General features: G+C 43.4%; 1 protein-coding gene and 1 long non-coding RNA gene across 4 annotated transcripts in view; one reads left to right on the top strand and one right to left on the bottom strand.

Annotated features, from left to right (window-relative positions):
- LOC144314961 (uncharacterized) overlaps positions 1-1,869 on the top strand; it is a 54,824-nt gene extending 52,955 nt beyond the window's left edge. The window contains exon 7 of the long non-coding RNA XR_013380799.1: positions 1,289-1,869. This is a non-coding gene — a long non-coding RNA (uncharacterized LOC144314961). The remainder of the gene's footprint in view (positions 1-1,288) is intronic.
- Positions 1-15,700, bottom strand: part of PDE10A (phosphodiesterase 10A) — a 590,722-nt gene that overhangs the window by 272,227 nt on the left and 302,795 nt on the right. The window lies entirely within an intron of this gene.

Genomic DNA, 15,700 nt, shown 5'->3' on the forward strand with positions numbered 1-15,700 from the left:
TTAATTATATCTGTGGTCAGGTAAGGAAACTTGCAAAAATTTGTAGATCCATATTTGTAGACAATTAACTTAGGAAACGTCTGGCCACAGCAAGTGTCATATAGGATTTGTAATCACGGTACTCAATAAAACAAGCGGATGCTTTAGTTGAGTATATTTACATCTATTTTAATTTATTCCAAAAGGGATTTGTGACTAATCTAAACATTTTCTTACCTACTCATTTTGTTAATTTTCCTCAGAGATTTGGGATTACTTCTTAGAACAGTTTCATTTGTATCCAAATAAATGAATAGGTCTGATCCAATAAAAAATGCTAATGATCATAATCTTTGGTGAGATATATAATCTGGGACATTCAAGCAAACAAAGATATCTCTAACAGCCACCTGGGGAATAATTATAAACAGAAAATAAAGAGATAGGAATATCATATTCTAACCTAACAACCAAAGATTGTTTTCTTAGCCAAAAAATGTTACCGTACAACTACAGTAAGCTGCCTGGATGCAATGTTTCAAAGAGTAAACATTCAAAATAACTGCAAATATCACAAGCTAATTGTTATCATTATGTAAGCATCTCAATGTAATGCAAGCCATTCCCATGACCTCTAGCACGTCCCTTAACATTTGTTCTTTACTTTTCTACAAATTCCAAATGCATCATTCTATCTGTAGATAGATATTTACATGTGTGTGGCAAAGAAACATCTCCTGTTCACTTAGGTCATATGATGCATCTTATGAAAAGAATCCCATAAGGGACGCCTGGGTGGCTCAGCAGTTGAGCGCCTGCCTTCGGCCCAGGGTGTGATTCTAGAGTCCTGGGATAAAGTCTGACATCAGGCTTCCTGCATGGAGCCTGCTTCTCTCCCTGCCTATATCTATGCCTCTCTCTCTGTGTGTCTCTCATGAATAAATAAATAAAATCTTTTTTTAAAAAAAGAAGAATCCCATAATTCTTATCCTTGGGTTAGAATGCATCCTGGAGAACAGATCCCATATGCTCGCCCCCACATATTTTATCATACTAGCAAACATAAAAGGGAGTGCAGTGGCTACTTGCAAAGAAAATCTTGACATACAACATACACAGACGCTCAAATACACCCCTCAAAACAAAATTACACCAATTACTCTGAGGAGCAACACAGAGGGTGAAAATACGGAAACATAACTTAATGAATTCCATTTATGACATCTATAGTCTTTCTACCAACATAGAGTTATGAGGATTAAACATCAATCACAAAAAAGAAGCACTCTAATCTTATTATAATTTACAGCTCTTTGGAAACTCTTCCTAAGGAAGAATGCAGGCAAAAGCAGCCCTTACAGGAAACCTCACATTCCAGACGTTCCATGGCAAGGCTCTGAGTGAATCCCAGAAACGGGAAGGCAGCTGTCTCTTCCCATCTACTTCCCACAGTAAATGCAAGACTCACTATTCAAACCGGGAAATCTGCTACACAGGGAATAATTCTGCAAAAACTGGACAGACTGTTTATGCACTACATGAACACATTCATGAAAAATTAATTGGAGGTACAGAAACGAGCCTCCTCTTGACGTCGTTGTTTGCTTGCTTTAATCAGCATCATTCTATCTACTGTACAAACTTTGGGCCGCCCAAACCAGCCCCAGTCCTGCCCCCCTCACCCCAGAAGACAGGGCAGTTTGTGGAGAGGACACAGCAGTGAGTCAGTACCTCCGCAGGGGCTGAGTGACAGTCACCAGGTCACTGACTTCTCAAAGTCAATTTTATGTAAAACAGCATCCCACCTTTAGTAAGACGGCTATGACCACATCTGAGATGATTAATGTGGAAGTCCTCAATAAAAAGATATATATATAACAGCTGATTAAATATTCGGTGCATTGTCCTACGTATCTATTATTTAATTTAATCCTCTGAACAAGGTACCACTCATTCTATTTTATAGATGAGGTTAAGCGAGGCAAAAGGAAGTTATGCAATTGATTTCTTGCAGATAGGAGGTGACGGGCCAGAGGCTAGAGAGCCACACTTGTGGTCCTAGTCACTCAGCCACCTGACACACTGTGCAGAGTAAGGGGGTGGGGGTGTGCAAAGCAGAGGGACACTGCCCAGGCAGAAAGAGCCTGTCAAAGCACAGAGCCCTGCCTCCAGCCCAGACCTCCACCACCTGCTTCCAGCCCAGGCCTCTACCACCTGCCTCCAGCCCAGGTCTCTACCACAATGCCTGCCTGTGGCCTGGGCCTCCACTGCCTGCCTCCAGCCTGGGCCTCCACAGCTTTGATGTCTTCAGTAGCTGCCCACACGTCCTGCCTGCCCAGGCCTCCCTAGGCTTCTAGTGCACCTTTATGAACAAATAAACCTGAGACAGGGACAGACCATACCTGACTGTGAATGAGTGCAACCCGCCCCGTCTCCCCAAAACTGAGCTTTACGACAGATGGCAGTGACACACAGGTGACAGGATGACCCACCGCCGTGAGAATCCAGTCCACGCTCATTAAATACTTTTTGGCACGCCTATGCATCAGGCAGGGTAACTGCCTCAAAAAGGCAAAGGCATCATTTGTAATGTAGGTGAAAGGCTTTGCCCCAACACTACAAATTTCTTCTTACCCACGGGTGGGAAAATAATGAGCCAGGACAGCGGCACCCTCGGATCCTGAGCATGTGCTTCCCTGGCACTGGCAGGAGATCCTCCCAGATTTGCGCTAAAGCCTTCATGGAGTTATTCCCCTGAATTCTCTGGGGAATGATATTTACAACAAAGGCAGGGTGCCGAAGCAGAAGGCAAAATCTGGCTTGAATTTCCCTACAGCCAAAAGATAATTTCTAAAAATGTGCCTTGTCTCTAACTCTTGAAGTAAGAAAATGCTTTTTAGCAATTATTCTCCATAATCCTATTTCCCCCAAAGGTTTTTATTCCAGGCTCCATCCTCTCATTTCTTCTGTCCAGTGCTGATGTTAGTAAATGCTGTCAGTAACATCTCTTCTAAAAATGGGTCAGAATTTCCTTATGCTGGTTGAGAGGGTCCAACACAAAATCTGACCTCAACATTGTGTCTTATGTGAAATGCCTCAGTGTAAAACTTCCTACTGTTTGCCCCCATCCCCCACAGAAAAAGAAAATGATTTTACCTTTTCTATTTGGAAACAATTCTAATAATGCAGCACATCCACCCTTCCCGTTCATTTATAACCACTTTACAATTCTAATTATTTAGGAATTAAAACTAAATGCAAACAAAAGCTAAATGCAAAGGGATTTTAACAGAGGAAAGAAGGAAGGAAAGAAGGAGGGAAGGAGGTTAGGAAGGAAAAGCTCAAGTCATTTTTGTATCAAAGAAAATCTAGCTTTAAAAGAAAAATAATTTTCTTAAACCAATTATTGCCACTATTGCATTACATTCTGAAAGAACACACACAAGCCTTATTCCTTCTGCTCAGATCAGCTAATCTGCACGGTGCTTGGGATAGAACACTTGTACTGTATTTTCTGTTGTTAACATAACCACAAGATAAATGCAAAAAGAACATAAAAAATTTTTAAAGCATATACTATGAAATCTTAAAATTTGATTATTTAAATATATACTAGTCAAAATTGGTAAAAGTTAAGTTCGTCATCCCGAGGTTAATTCACCCACACGACACCCACACCGTATAATAAGGTATGTATTTAGTTGCCTACCTAGCAATCTAAAATAGAATATGTGAACAACAATGGCAAATTAAGTACGACGCTAAGGGAGAGCCAGAGTCTCTGAGTACCCAGAACACACAATTGCCACTCAAACATTATATAACAATGAGAATTATTAACTTTTCTATTCTGTGTCCCCGAGATTTTGTAACAATGCCCTAACGATGCATCACATTTGTGCTGAATTTTACAGTTTACAAAGCACTTTCACATTCATTATTTCATCTTTATCCCGGCAAAAAAAAAAAAAAAAGGAAGGGAGGGGGGAAGATGAGAGAAGGAAGCCTCAGGATAGTTAAGATTCTCATTTTACAGAGTAGGGAAAACATTCAGAAATGCAGTGCCTTGCCTGGCATCCACAGCCAGTAGCTGGAGGAGCTAACATCCACACTATTCAACATTCAAACTGCAGGCATTTGATTCCAAGTCTTACGTTCTTTACGTGAAGCTCTGACAGCTTCATTGCACAGACTTGCTGCCATATGACTTTTCATTCATGACCTTCATTTGTACAACTGAAAACTCAGGAACTGATTTTATTTTTATAGGAAGCAGCACCTACGACAGTTCTCAACTGCAGTTAATGAAAGCAAAACACAAAGGGAGACATAAAGACTGATCCATGCAGCATCAAATGAATCAAAGTTCTTTAAGATGCATGCATGTCCCTATTTTCCATGAGTATTCAAGATATGTGACATTTTTAGATCCTGCAAGTGTTTTTAAATTGCCAAGAGATTTTCAAATCATGAAAATTCTGGTGCCTTTTATTCACCAAGGTTTTTTTAGTCCTTTAAAAATTGTATGCCTTTCTCTTTCTGTATTAGTATACATGTAATAATAAAGTTTTATACCATTTTCAACCATAATGTATTACTTACTCAGTATACATATCAAACAAGTACATCTATATTATTTCTGGTCTATAAAGGTGGTAGGAGAGTGAATTTTTCCACCCCAGAATGCTGTCTCTTTGGCTTATTGATTATCCTAAACTGGCTATTTTTAAGAAATAACAGGAAAAGGTCTGAAAACCAAAGAAAAGTCACCCTATTGTAAGAGGCATTTACATGTATAAGGGAAATCTCCAACAGCACCAGGAAGATGATGACTTTAAATCTCTAGAAGGCAAAGACTTAAATCTGCATAACAATCACACCCTTGTTTACAGTGCTTTTCCTTGTCACCTCCATAACTGCCTCCCCACCCCCAATATCTCGTGTTTACCTGTAAATGGCATTTAAGGTGATAGCTTTGGCCATCTGGGGGAGTAATTCAGTCTTCTCGGGTCTCTCAAATGTACACAGGAGGCATTGTTATTAAACTTTTGTTTGACTTTCTCCCGTTAACTGTCTCATGTCCATTTGATTCTTGGACCATCCAGAAAAACCTTGAAGGGCAGAGTAAAATTTTTTCCTCCCCAACAAGCTTAAAAAGTAAAACCTTCATGTTACTTTATCAACTAATTGGATTGCCAAATCTAGACAAGCTTACTCCTGTAACTCCAAAATGGGAAGAAGAAAGGTTCATTACTCTAGCCCTAAGAAAATGTAAGGAACACAAAGGCAAAGTCAAAACAAAGGAGAACTTTCAGGTAACCATCTCTACATCCCTCTTAACTGCTAATAACTGCTGTGGCACTCCTCCACTGCCTGCCTTCTAAATCCTGTTCAGAAAGGGCTGAAATGACATCATATTCTTATGTCTGGAAGGCAGGCATTACAACAAAGTTTTGATAAACTATGCAAGCATTTTGCCTAAGATACAGACTTAGGTCACACACAGCTTGTGTAAGTAATAGTTCACATATATTTGTTATAAAAATTACTGATTAAAAATAGCTTATAAGGCAGAGAATAATATAATTCACCCAGTAAGTCAATAGCTTTATATTGGCTGCTACCTTGCCCTGCACCCTCCCAGAAAACATTGAGAAGGCACACACACAAAATAACTATCACCCATCCAAGGTCACTACTCCAGTAATCATTGTCCACGTGGTCAGAAGGGGCATCAACAAGCAGGGCTGTACTTCATCCAGAGGCATGCCTACAGGTCCCACATGCAGGGCTCAGAGCTTAACCACACATGCGGTCATCTGCTTTACCTGACCAGAGGAGATAGGTGCCAACAAGCTACCTCAGGTACAGAGAGAGGAGAGCTTTTGTAAGCAGCATATGGGCACCCAGCACAAAATGACTGATGCCCACAGACCCACAGAGAAGAAAAGAAAAAGAAAATCCTTAAAAGTTGGAAAGATAAGCAAAACTATATAACTGTCTTAATTATGTATTAAGTATTAACTATAACAGCAAATAGAACTATAAGCCTTAAGAGTTCTTTAAAAGGCATTTCTATTATTATAAAAGAACAATGATGCTCAAAGACAGGAAAACGATAAGAAAGGTACCACACATTTCTGAAAGGTTTCTATGTAAAATAACTAAAATCATTAAAAGTAGGTGCTTTAAAAGCTACACTTGAGTAATCTGGTAAACGCTCTGGCCCCAGCAAGACCCGAGCAGGAGGCAAAGGGAGTCCAGCACAGGTGATAACATGCAAGGGCAGCATCCACTCCCACCCTCAGCCTACATCTCTTAGGGCACCAGCAACGCCCCAGTGGGACCTATACAGGGTCCAGGTCTTAGGTTCTGGGCCTTACTTTGCTTACGATTTGTCTTCTTTGGACTATCTTAAAAACCAAATGAGATCATGACTATAAAACAATTTAGAAAACTGACGAAATGTGGCCATCCACAGAATTATCCAGCTTACCATGCCACCTGCAAAGCTGCCCAGCAGCACCTGCCGCCTGGGAACTTGGTTTCCTTTGTCATCTTTTGTCATCTGTCAGGGGAGCCATCATAAATGCATGTGTGCACTTTCTCTGCTCCCTGTGTGGAGAACGAGACATGTGGCTTTGACCCTGGGAAGGCAGCAAACCACGACACCACTGGCCCAAGACTCTGGGTTCAGGTGTCCACACCTGCTGCTCCTGTGTCCAGAACACCTTCCCGTCTGCCACCCACTCTCTACCAACCAGCTACACTGACTTAAAGTCTTTCCCTCCTCTGACTTGTCCTCAGTGAGCCCATTCCAAATGTCCAGGCAGGTTCAGCCACCAGATACACACTCGGGCCTTGCAGGCTATATGCATGTAGCTGGCCCTGCCTGCCAAACCACAGGCCCCTCACTGCAGGCCATGCTCCACCACTGCATCAACAGGAGTCCCTCCAAAGTATTCACTGGAGTGAAGCGTGTTCTACTGGGGAAGACAACCACATAAACACAGAATTGTGCATAATAAACATAAACCACTACAGATCTATCCAAGGAAAGTGCCCTACAAAGCAGTATAATGTGTGCACAAGCACAAATCATTGTTCTAGTTATAATGCCGGGATATGCACTAGTGGAACCGAGTAAGACCAGTCCCTGGAGTCCTCTCTGGTTCTGCTGAAGACACTTGTAAGCCAAATCTCAAGCATAACCCCCATCTCCAAGCTCCTACCTTCCTGGCTTTATCACCCCACCCTTTACAGCTTTCAGGTCCTTAGGTGGGGGAATGCCATCTGGTACGGTAGTAACCTATTCACACCCAGTTTGCTCATTCAGGTCCAGAGCACCCTGTATATTCACCCACTCTTGTGCAGCATACTTAACTTCTGGCAGAATTTGTACCCTATCATATTTTCTCAAGATGACATTCATGAAATTTTACCACAAGTTTAAATAGATGTAAATAATATATGCTTCCATGTTGTTGTTGTTGTTTTACAGCAAATACACCCTCTGTGTATTTTTCTCAAAATCCGGAAGCTGAGGCATAGCTCATTCAGTTAATGAAGTCTTCCACACAACTTTACTGGAAAGCCTTAAATGCCATCAAGTAACTAAGTCAGACCTAATTTCTCTCTGAAAGGATTATTTTGTAATTTAGATATACGTGCTCACTTGCATCCCAGTGACAACTTCTCACTTCCGAATTATAATTCAAAGATGAATGGATGGACAGACGGATGGATGGCTGGATGGGTGGATGGATAGATGGATGGGCGGATGGATGGACGGATGTATAGACGGATGGATGAGTGGATGGACACACAGAAGCTCTGCGGTTTGTGAAGCTGGTGAAATACACTCTGCCTCATCCAAGAAGCTCTCCTTGCTTTGCTCGGCCTGGATTCTCCCTCACAGAAGAACCTTCTCAGATTGTGCCCTGGTTTAGTACCCTATGTTTACATTCTGGGACAACAAACCACCATGAGATTGTGGGTAGGAAAGAGGGAATCCTTTCGCTTTTTGGAAATGGGAGATGGGCATGGAAGAAAGGGAAAGTAGACGAGCAAACCAGCAGACCTGCCATATCAAGGGTCGATATGAATATTGAGGATATAGAAATTGATTTCTCCAAGAACTCCTTGCCCAATATACTCTTGAAAGTGGGCACCCCAGTTTGAAGAGAGCTGTTAAAGAATTCTCATTTGGAGAAATCCCATAAACCTGGAGTTTTCCATCATCTCCCCTGAGCAGAGGGCATTCGCAGTCACCCTGCCTGTTGAGGTTATCCCTGGCCATCACACTCATAAAGAGAGGCCCCAGTGGTTTTCCGTTGGGCTTCTCCTCCTTTAATGTACCACAACATCATTCATTCATTACTCCACACCATCACTATATGATGGTGCACTGTAACATGACATAATACATGATCCTACATCATGCATACGGCATACTATTCACTCAGTACTCGAACCCTGCTAAAATCTTCCTAACATATCTAAATACTAAATAAGGCTGCATTACCCAAATCTTCACTAGGATCACTAGTAAGCACTTTAGGAAAAAAGCAAAGATACAAGTACACATGTGACAGGGACTTCTTGAGAAACTGGCCATTTGGAGCACTATATATCAACCTCTGTGTACATTATTAATCTAGTTATCCCTCAAAAAGGATACAGCAATATCATCTCTCTGAGCCTAACATAAATACAAAATTTAAAGCATTTTGCCAAAAGAAAGTCCACATACATCCTACAGTTCTCAGAGATGAGTGCATATTCAGATGTGTGTCTCTTGATTTCTTTTATTCTTTGTAGTGACTTAGGACTACAAGATACTAAAAAAAAAAAAAAAAAAAAAAAAAATGAAAACCACTGATATAAATTCTAGGTGGAAAGCCCAAAAATTCAAAAAGGAATGAAATTGTTGCTCTTACAGCTTCCCACAGAAGTGGAATTACTAGACGCAGAGTGCCCTGCCCCATACAAAATGGGCAACAGCAACAAAGAGCCAGCAAGTCACACTGGTTTGAGGTGGGTGACCATGTTCCCAAACTATAACCATGACCTCAGTGACAGGATATTCTTTCTATTGGAATACAGTGCCTTTCTGAAGACCGAAAAGGAGACGTCTGTATTCAGCAAAAATAATATATTCTTCTCATACAAGGAAGGGCCAGCAAACTTGAGTCCACTGCCAGCTTTTATAAATAAAATTTACTGAAATACAACAAAGCTCATTCACGTAGGTGCTGTCTGTGTTCTCCGGCTACAGGGGCAGAAATGAGTAGCCACAACAGGGACTGTATGGTCCAGAGTCTGAAATATGCTCTATGTGGCTTTTACAGAGAAAGTCTTCCTTGTTCTAACACAGTAGTTCCCTACAGACATTTTCATAGAATATGATTTAGTATTTATTTTAAAGTAGTCCCTCTATAATGAGGCTTATGCACTCCCCATACTGGTGAATAATTAATAGCACTGATTAATAATTTAATCCATTTTGTACATAATCTTCTGATTCAGAAAAATGCAACAATAAGGATACTTTACCAAACCAAATCTCATCCGTGCCAAATTTATAAGTAAAGCTACGTTCCCTATGCAGTATTAAAATATCTACAGCAATCACTTAAAAGCTGAGGACTAAGAACATCAAAATGTGGTAACTTGGCCATTTGAATGCTCTCTGAATAGAATGATCTGGCTTATTTAACATTCTCTTTAATTGAGTGTTAATCAGAAAATCTTTTCTGTTCTCAAGTATTTTGCTAAAACCCTTTCCACATCCCTGCCTTCCCATATAGCATGCGAGAATACAAGTTAGCTGTTCTTTGATGATGAAATGCTTTGTCTCTGAAGAAGCATAATTTCACCTTGAGATACAGTATATAATGTAGGACAAGCACAACTGTTTGGAATTAGAGTGATCTGAAGGAAAATCCTGGAATTTAAACAAATTAATACTTTTTAAAAAGTCAAATGCCTCCAACTCTAGAAATGGAATGAGGACAACCGATAGTACCTAATCTGAGTGTACTCTTATTAACAAAGGCCTCTGGTGCACCTTGTCCCGTCATCCCAGGCCACTTCTGGTTTCTGCCCCAGCAGATAGGGGCTTAGCCCTAGCCAGGTGAGACTCACTTGAGGTGTCCACCTGCTACTCAGGTACATACTTCTCCGCTAGCCTCACTACTTTCAGGAGACCCTGAGCCGGGCCCTTCCAGCAAGAAGAGTGCAGGGCTGGAAGTGCAGGGCTAGCAAGTGCAGGGCTAGCACTCCCCAAAACAGCCCTTCCCAGTGAGGGAGGCAGCCAGGGGTAGATGCTGCTGCCCCCTCCACCCCCAACCCTCCCTGGGAGGGAGTCCCTGCCAGGATCAAGCCCTCTCTCCCCACACCTCAATGTGAACAACTCAACTTCTCCCCTCTGTTGGCCTGGACTGTGACCCTCACTTCACCGGCTCCTACTGGAATCCCTTCTCAAGCTCTGCTTTCAGGAAAAACCAGACTAAGAAACTGGGATTCTTCCAAATTTCTCTTCAGGGAAACTGAGTAATGACGAGAAGCACTGGAGCCAGAGGTCGACCTTAGAGTGATTGAGTGATTTCAGGGACATGCAACTACACTGGAATCTGGCAAAACCCACAGGAGTCATCAACTGAGAGCTCGTCAACAGCTCACTGACTTCAGCCCATCGTGAATCCCCACCCCAAACCGCTGCTACACACGCCGACCACACTCCCCGGGTTCTTCCACTTGACGCCACTCCTTACATAAGTTAGGAGAGTAAAGGAAGGGAAATCACCCAGCAAGCTAAGCAGCAGGTCAAATCCTAAAATAGGAGCCTGCTGGAGTCTTCTCCGGAAAACGGGCCAGACGGGCACCGGCCAGGGAGCAGCTCTGCGGCAGCCCGGAGCCACAGCACGTTCACTGCAGGCCAGGGAACACGGTCAGTTCCCTTTAAAAACCAGAAGTAGTATTTTCAGGATTTCTGAAAACTGCTCCATGGTTTCTTTGTCTTCCTACAGTAACAACCTAAGCTGAGCTTCTTGTTCTTGATACAGAGTCAAAACAAAAATATTACAAACGTAAAATGTTTGTAATTCAAGAAAATCCCAAAGTATTATGACTTAAAAGAGATCAGCTATTTCTTCTTTGGAGGAAAATTCCTGAAGAGAAACTAGCATCCACTGAGAGCCGTTTTATAGAGCAGGAAACTGGTGTTCCCAGAAAGTAGGCAGAGAGGAGACTAGAGCCCAAGTTTAGCCTGAAATCCTTGTTTCCAGTGCCCCGTCCTGCTGCTTGGGACCCTTCATTTCATGTGTAACACACTCGGTGAGTGATTCCCTTTGAACATGCTGCTATCACCTGAGATACACAGAGGACAAGCCTCAAGCTTGCGATGTCAAGGACAGAACTGGCTGTCAGCGCTGGCACCAGGACGCACTCACCATCATCTGGGTGCTCCTTCGAAGAACGGGAGGAAGGAGCGCTCACCATGGTGGCACAGCTGAAGTCCGTCTGGAATTTCTTTTAATGTTTATGAACTATTACCTATTGAAAAGCAGAAGCCAATTTAATAATTTTTTAAAATCATACATGTCTGGGGCACCTGAGTGGCTCAATCAGTTAAGCATCTGCTTGGGCTCAGGGTCCAGCCGTCGGGCTCCCTTATCAGCGAGGACTCTGCTTCTTCCTCTCCCTCTGCCCCTCCCCACCCCTCTACTTGAGCTTGCTCTCTCTCTCTCTCTCTCTCAAAAAATAAAATAAATGAAATCTCTAAAAAAACAGATAGACATCCACCATATAGTATCAAAGAATTCCAAAATATCGTAACAGAGAAAAGTGTAATTCCTTAAATTATTTGTGAAGTTTTAAATTAAAATAATTATAACTCACTAATAGTTTTGTTTCCGACAAATGCAAACCAGATGCAGCATGTTTTTTAAAGGCTTTTAAATGTAGACTCATGGGGGCGCTTGGCTGGCTCGGTCGGTAGAGCATGTGACTCCTGGTCTCCCTGTTCTGAGATTAAGCCCCACGTTGGGTGTAGAGTGCTTAAAAACTTCTATAAAATAAAATAAAATAAGATGTAGACTCAAAGTTCACTCTCAAGGAGATAACTGCTAGTGGGTCCATTCTCACCCTTCCTCAAGTTAGACGGAATTAAATCACAAAAGAAAAATGGAACACGTATACAGGGCTAAGACCACTCATGTAGTTAGCTAAAAATACAGGCCAACAATCTACAAAATTCTGAAGTAAATAAATAACCAGCTGCAAAGAAAAAAGCTAAACATACAAACCAAATCTGAGCTCTAGTGTCCTCTGGACAGTGGCCCAGAGACGTGGGCTGCATGGCCAGCAGGCACAGGGCTCACGGGGGGGGGGGGGGCACCAGGGCTGCAGGGCTTTCCCACCCCACTGCACTCAGTAAGGAGGCCCAGAGAAACACTCCTTTTTCCTCAGGCCAAGTGGACGTGAACGATTCAGAGACAGAAGAGAGGTCACATCTGTTGGAGGTGCAGAGGATCCATAAATGGGGAAATGCCTATAATAGCCACTCAAAAAGCAGATTCCCCTAAATGGAAGAATTCTAATGACAATCACTTTTTTTTTTTTAGTTCTTTCTCTTTCCAAAAATTCTTCCCTTTTATTTTCAACACATTGTCCTTTAATTCCTTGCCAAGAAAGTGGAATTGCACTAAGACTCCAGCCATTTCCTGGTATCCGTGTTTCCAGAAGCTGTGCTTCCTGTAACTATAAAGAAACACCTTTTCCAGCCAAATGGATGCTTTTGGTGGCCTTTGACTTCATCTCCCTGCCACCTGCAGAGGTCCCCTAGGGGGCTGCCATGGTACCCTCTCAGGGAAGACGGTCTCCTGGGCTCCCTCAGTCCAAGGCAGTGACGATGGACGTGCTTCAGCACTTTTTCAAGGCACTACTGTGCACACTAGACAGCCCTACCTTGTGTCATGCTCATGGCCATCCTGAGACTGGCAAACCAAGTGCTCCAATGCAGGTCTGTGTTACTCACCAAACACCATGTGAGCCTGTGTCCCTGGGAGACACATACCCATTTCTCAACCCATCATACTACTTCCCCCAAGGAGGTAGTCTGATGTGCTTTCTCACCAAGAAGCTGCCAATCCCAGGGCACGAGGATACTGAGGAGAGCCAACACTCTATCCAGAAGGAACAAAATGAACAAGAGAAAGCTGCTGGTACCTCTTCCCCCCACACAGCTCTCTCTGGGGCATATTTCTATCTGGCAACGGCATCTGTAAAAACTTTAGGACATCCCCAAACCCAGTTCTGACTACCTCACTGTGTTAACAATACGAGGTACTTCCCACCAGACTGCACCCCACATACGAGAAGTCATAATAATTCTGGATCTCACAGATTTGGCTGGGATATCTTTATAATGTTCCAACACAAAACAAAAAGAATTTAAAAAAAATCACTTAGAAAAAAAAATGACAGATTTCCTAACGATGGCCCATTTGATAAAAAGAACAGAACAGTTACGAAACACAGAAGGTGCCAAAACTCTACAGCTATAGCAGAATCTTCTGAGAAACTTACTTCAGCCAGAGCATTGATAGTAATCAGGAGTCACTTTAACATAAGCACTTTCTCAGTGACAAGGCCCTAAGGCATCTGCAGGGCTCAACCTCTCACCCCCAACCTCCATCCCCCATCCCCCATCCTAAGGCGGGAGAGGGGATGGTGGGGGGAGGGGCGAGGGGAAGGCAGCAAGCATCTCCAGGGCTTTCCTGGAACACCCCAGGCTTCTACAGAAAAAACAGTGCCTTGGGGATCCCTGGGTGGCTCAGCGGTTTAGCACCTGCCTCGGACCAGAGCGTGATCCTGGAGTCCTGGGATCAAGTCCCATGTTGGGCTCCCTGCGTGGAGCCTGCTCCTCCCTCTGCCTGTGTCTCTGCCTCTCTCTCTCTCTCTCTCTGTGTGTCTCTCATGAATAAATAAACAAAATCTTAAAAAAAAAATTAGAGGGCAGCCCCGGTGGCTCAGCGGTTTAGCGCCTGCCTTCAGCCCAGGGCGTGATCCTGGAGTCCCAGGATCGAGTCCCATGTCAGGCTCCCTGCATGGAGCCCGCTTCTCCCTCTGCCTATGTCTCTGCCAATCTCTCTTTCTGTGTGTGTGTGTGTGTGTGTGTGTGTGTGTGTGTGTCTTTCATGAATAAATAAATAAAATCTTTAAAAAAAATTAGAAAAACAGTGCCTTCAAGAAAGAGGCCCAAAGGTCCCCAAGGCCTGGGGTGAGTGAGTGAGGTAAGGACCTCAGAAGCATGAATATATGTGTCAAAAACGTTTGTCAGCGTGGAAGGCTGACGTTCGAGGGTAGGAAAGGGTTTTCACAAACTCCAGTAACTCGGAAGGAAGTAGCAGCTAAAATAAAACCAATGGCGGGACTAGGAGGAAATAATATTAAACGATAAGACGATGTCAGCGGTATAAAGCAGAGCACAGGAAAATAGGCGGGGCTGGTCCCCGACCCACGGAGGAAGGGAGAAACCCAATAAAATCGGGGAACAGATCAAATATGAGGAGTTCAGTTCTACCCCGAAGGCCCAGCCGGGGGAGAGGGGGCAGAGGTGTGGGGGGGGGGGGGGCAAGAGCCCGGCCAGCGCTGCGCAGGCTCTGCCCAGGGATGAGTGAGCGCCTAAGTGCCTACCGCCCCTGCCCTAAGTGCAAAGTCAAGTCCCCACAGCACTGGAGGAGATCACAGTAACCCGCCGGGGGCCCACGGGACTCGCTGACAAGACCACTGGAGGCTCCGCTTCCATTCAGAGCAGGAGTGCTAGAACGTACAGCCCACGTTTTCACAGGAAGACACTCGGTTTCTTGCCAAAATGTAGTGATTTCTACCAGCTGAAGCGGGCTGGGCAGCTCTCCAACGGTTTAAACAATCCTTCATATCTTAAATGTGAACCACAGACTGTATCGGAGGCAGAAATTACGTTAAAATAGAAGTGGGTCTCCTTCCCCTCCCCTTCAAGTCCATGTGTGACACAGAAAAGGGTGAGGGGTATTGATGCACGTGATTTTTTTTTTTTTTGTAATATTCATGGTTTGACATTTTGGGATCCTGTGTAGATGTAAGTGGGAGCTAGAGGAGGCACTCAGGCTCAGAAACATCAAACTATGATCTCGACAGGAAGATAATACACACACACACACACACACACACACACACAATAACAAGGGGCGCCTGGGTGGCTCAGTGGTTGGGTGTCTGCCTTCAGCTCAGGTCGTGATCCCAAGGTCCTGGGATCAAGTCCTGCGAAGGGAGCCTGCTTCTCCCTCTGCCTATCTCTCTGTCTCTTTCTGCATCTCTCATGAATAAATAAATAAAAATATTTTTAAAAAACATAATAACAAGGAAAAGTGGCTCAACCACCGAACAGGGGACAGACAAATAGTTAAATGGCATTTCAGTACATTGTTGTATGGAAACTGAATTTTCAAACAGGTAATAAATTATGTTAGTCAAAACTCAACACACATAATAGGATATACTAACAGTCTCTCTACAACTCCTGCTCCCCCCGGCCACCCATGCCACCGAGCAGGAGTGGCCAATGCTTTTCCTGAACTTCTGTCCAGTTTCCACATGCAAATACAAGTATACACTTGTATCGGCCTTCCTAACACAAGAATTTTTTCCTAAAAAATTCCGAGCACTCCGAGCAGGA

Source organism: Canis aureus, chromosome 1 (assembly GCF_053574225.1).
Source record: "Canis aureus isolate CA01 chromosome 1, VMU_Caureus_v.1.0, whole genome shotgun sequence".
NCBI classification, from domain to species: Eukaryota; Metazoa; Chordata; class Mammalia; order Carnivora; family Canidae; genus Canis; species Canis aureus.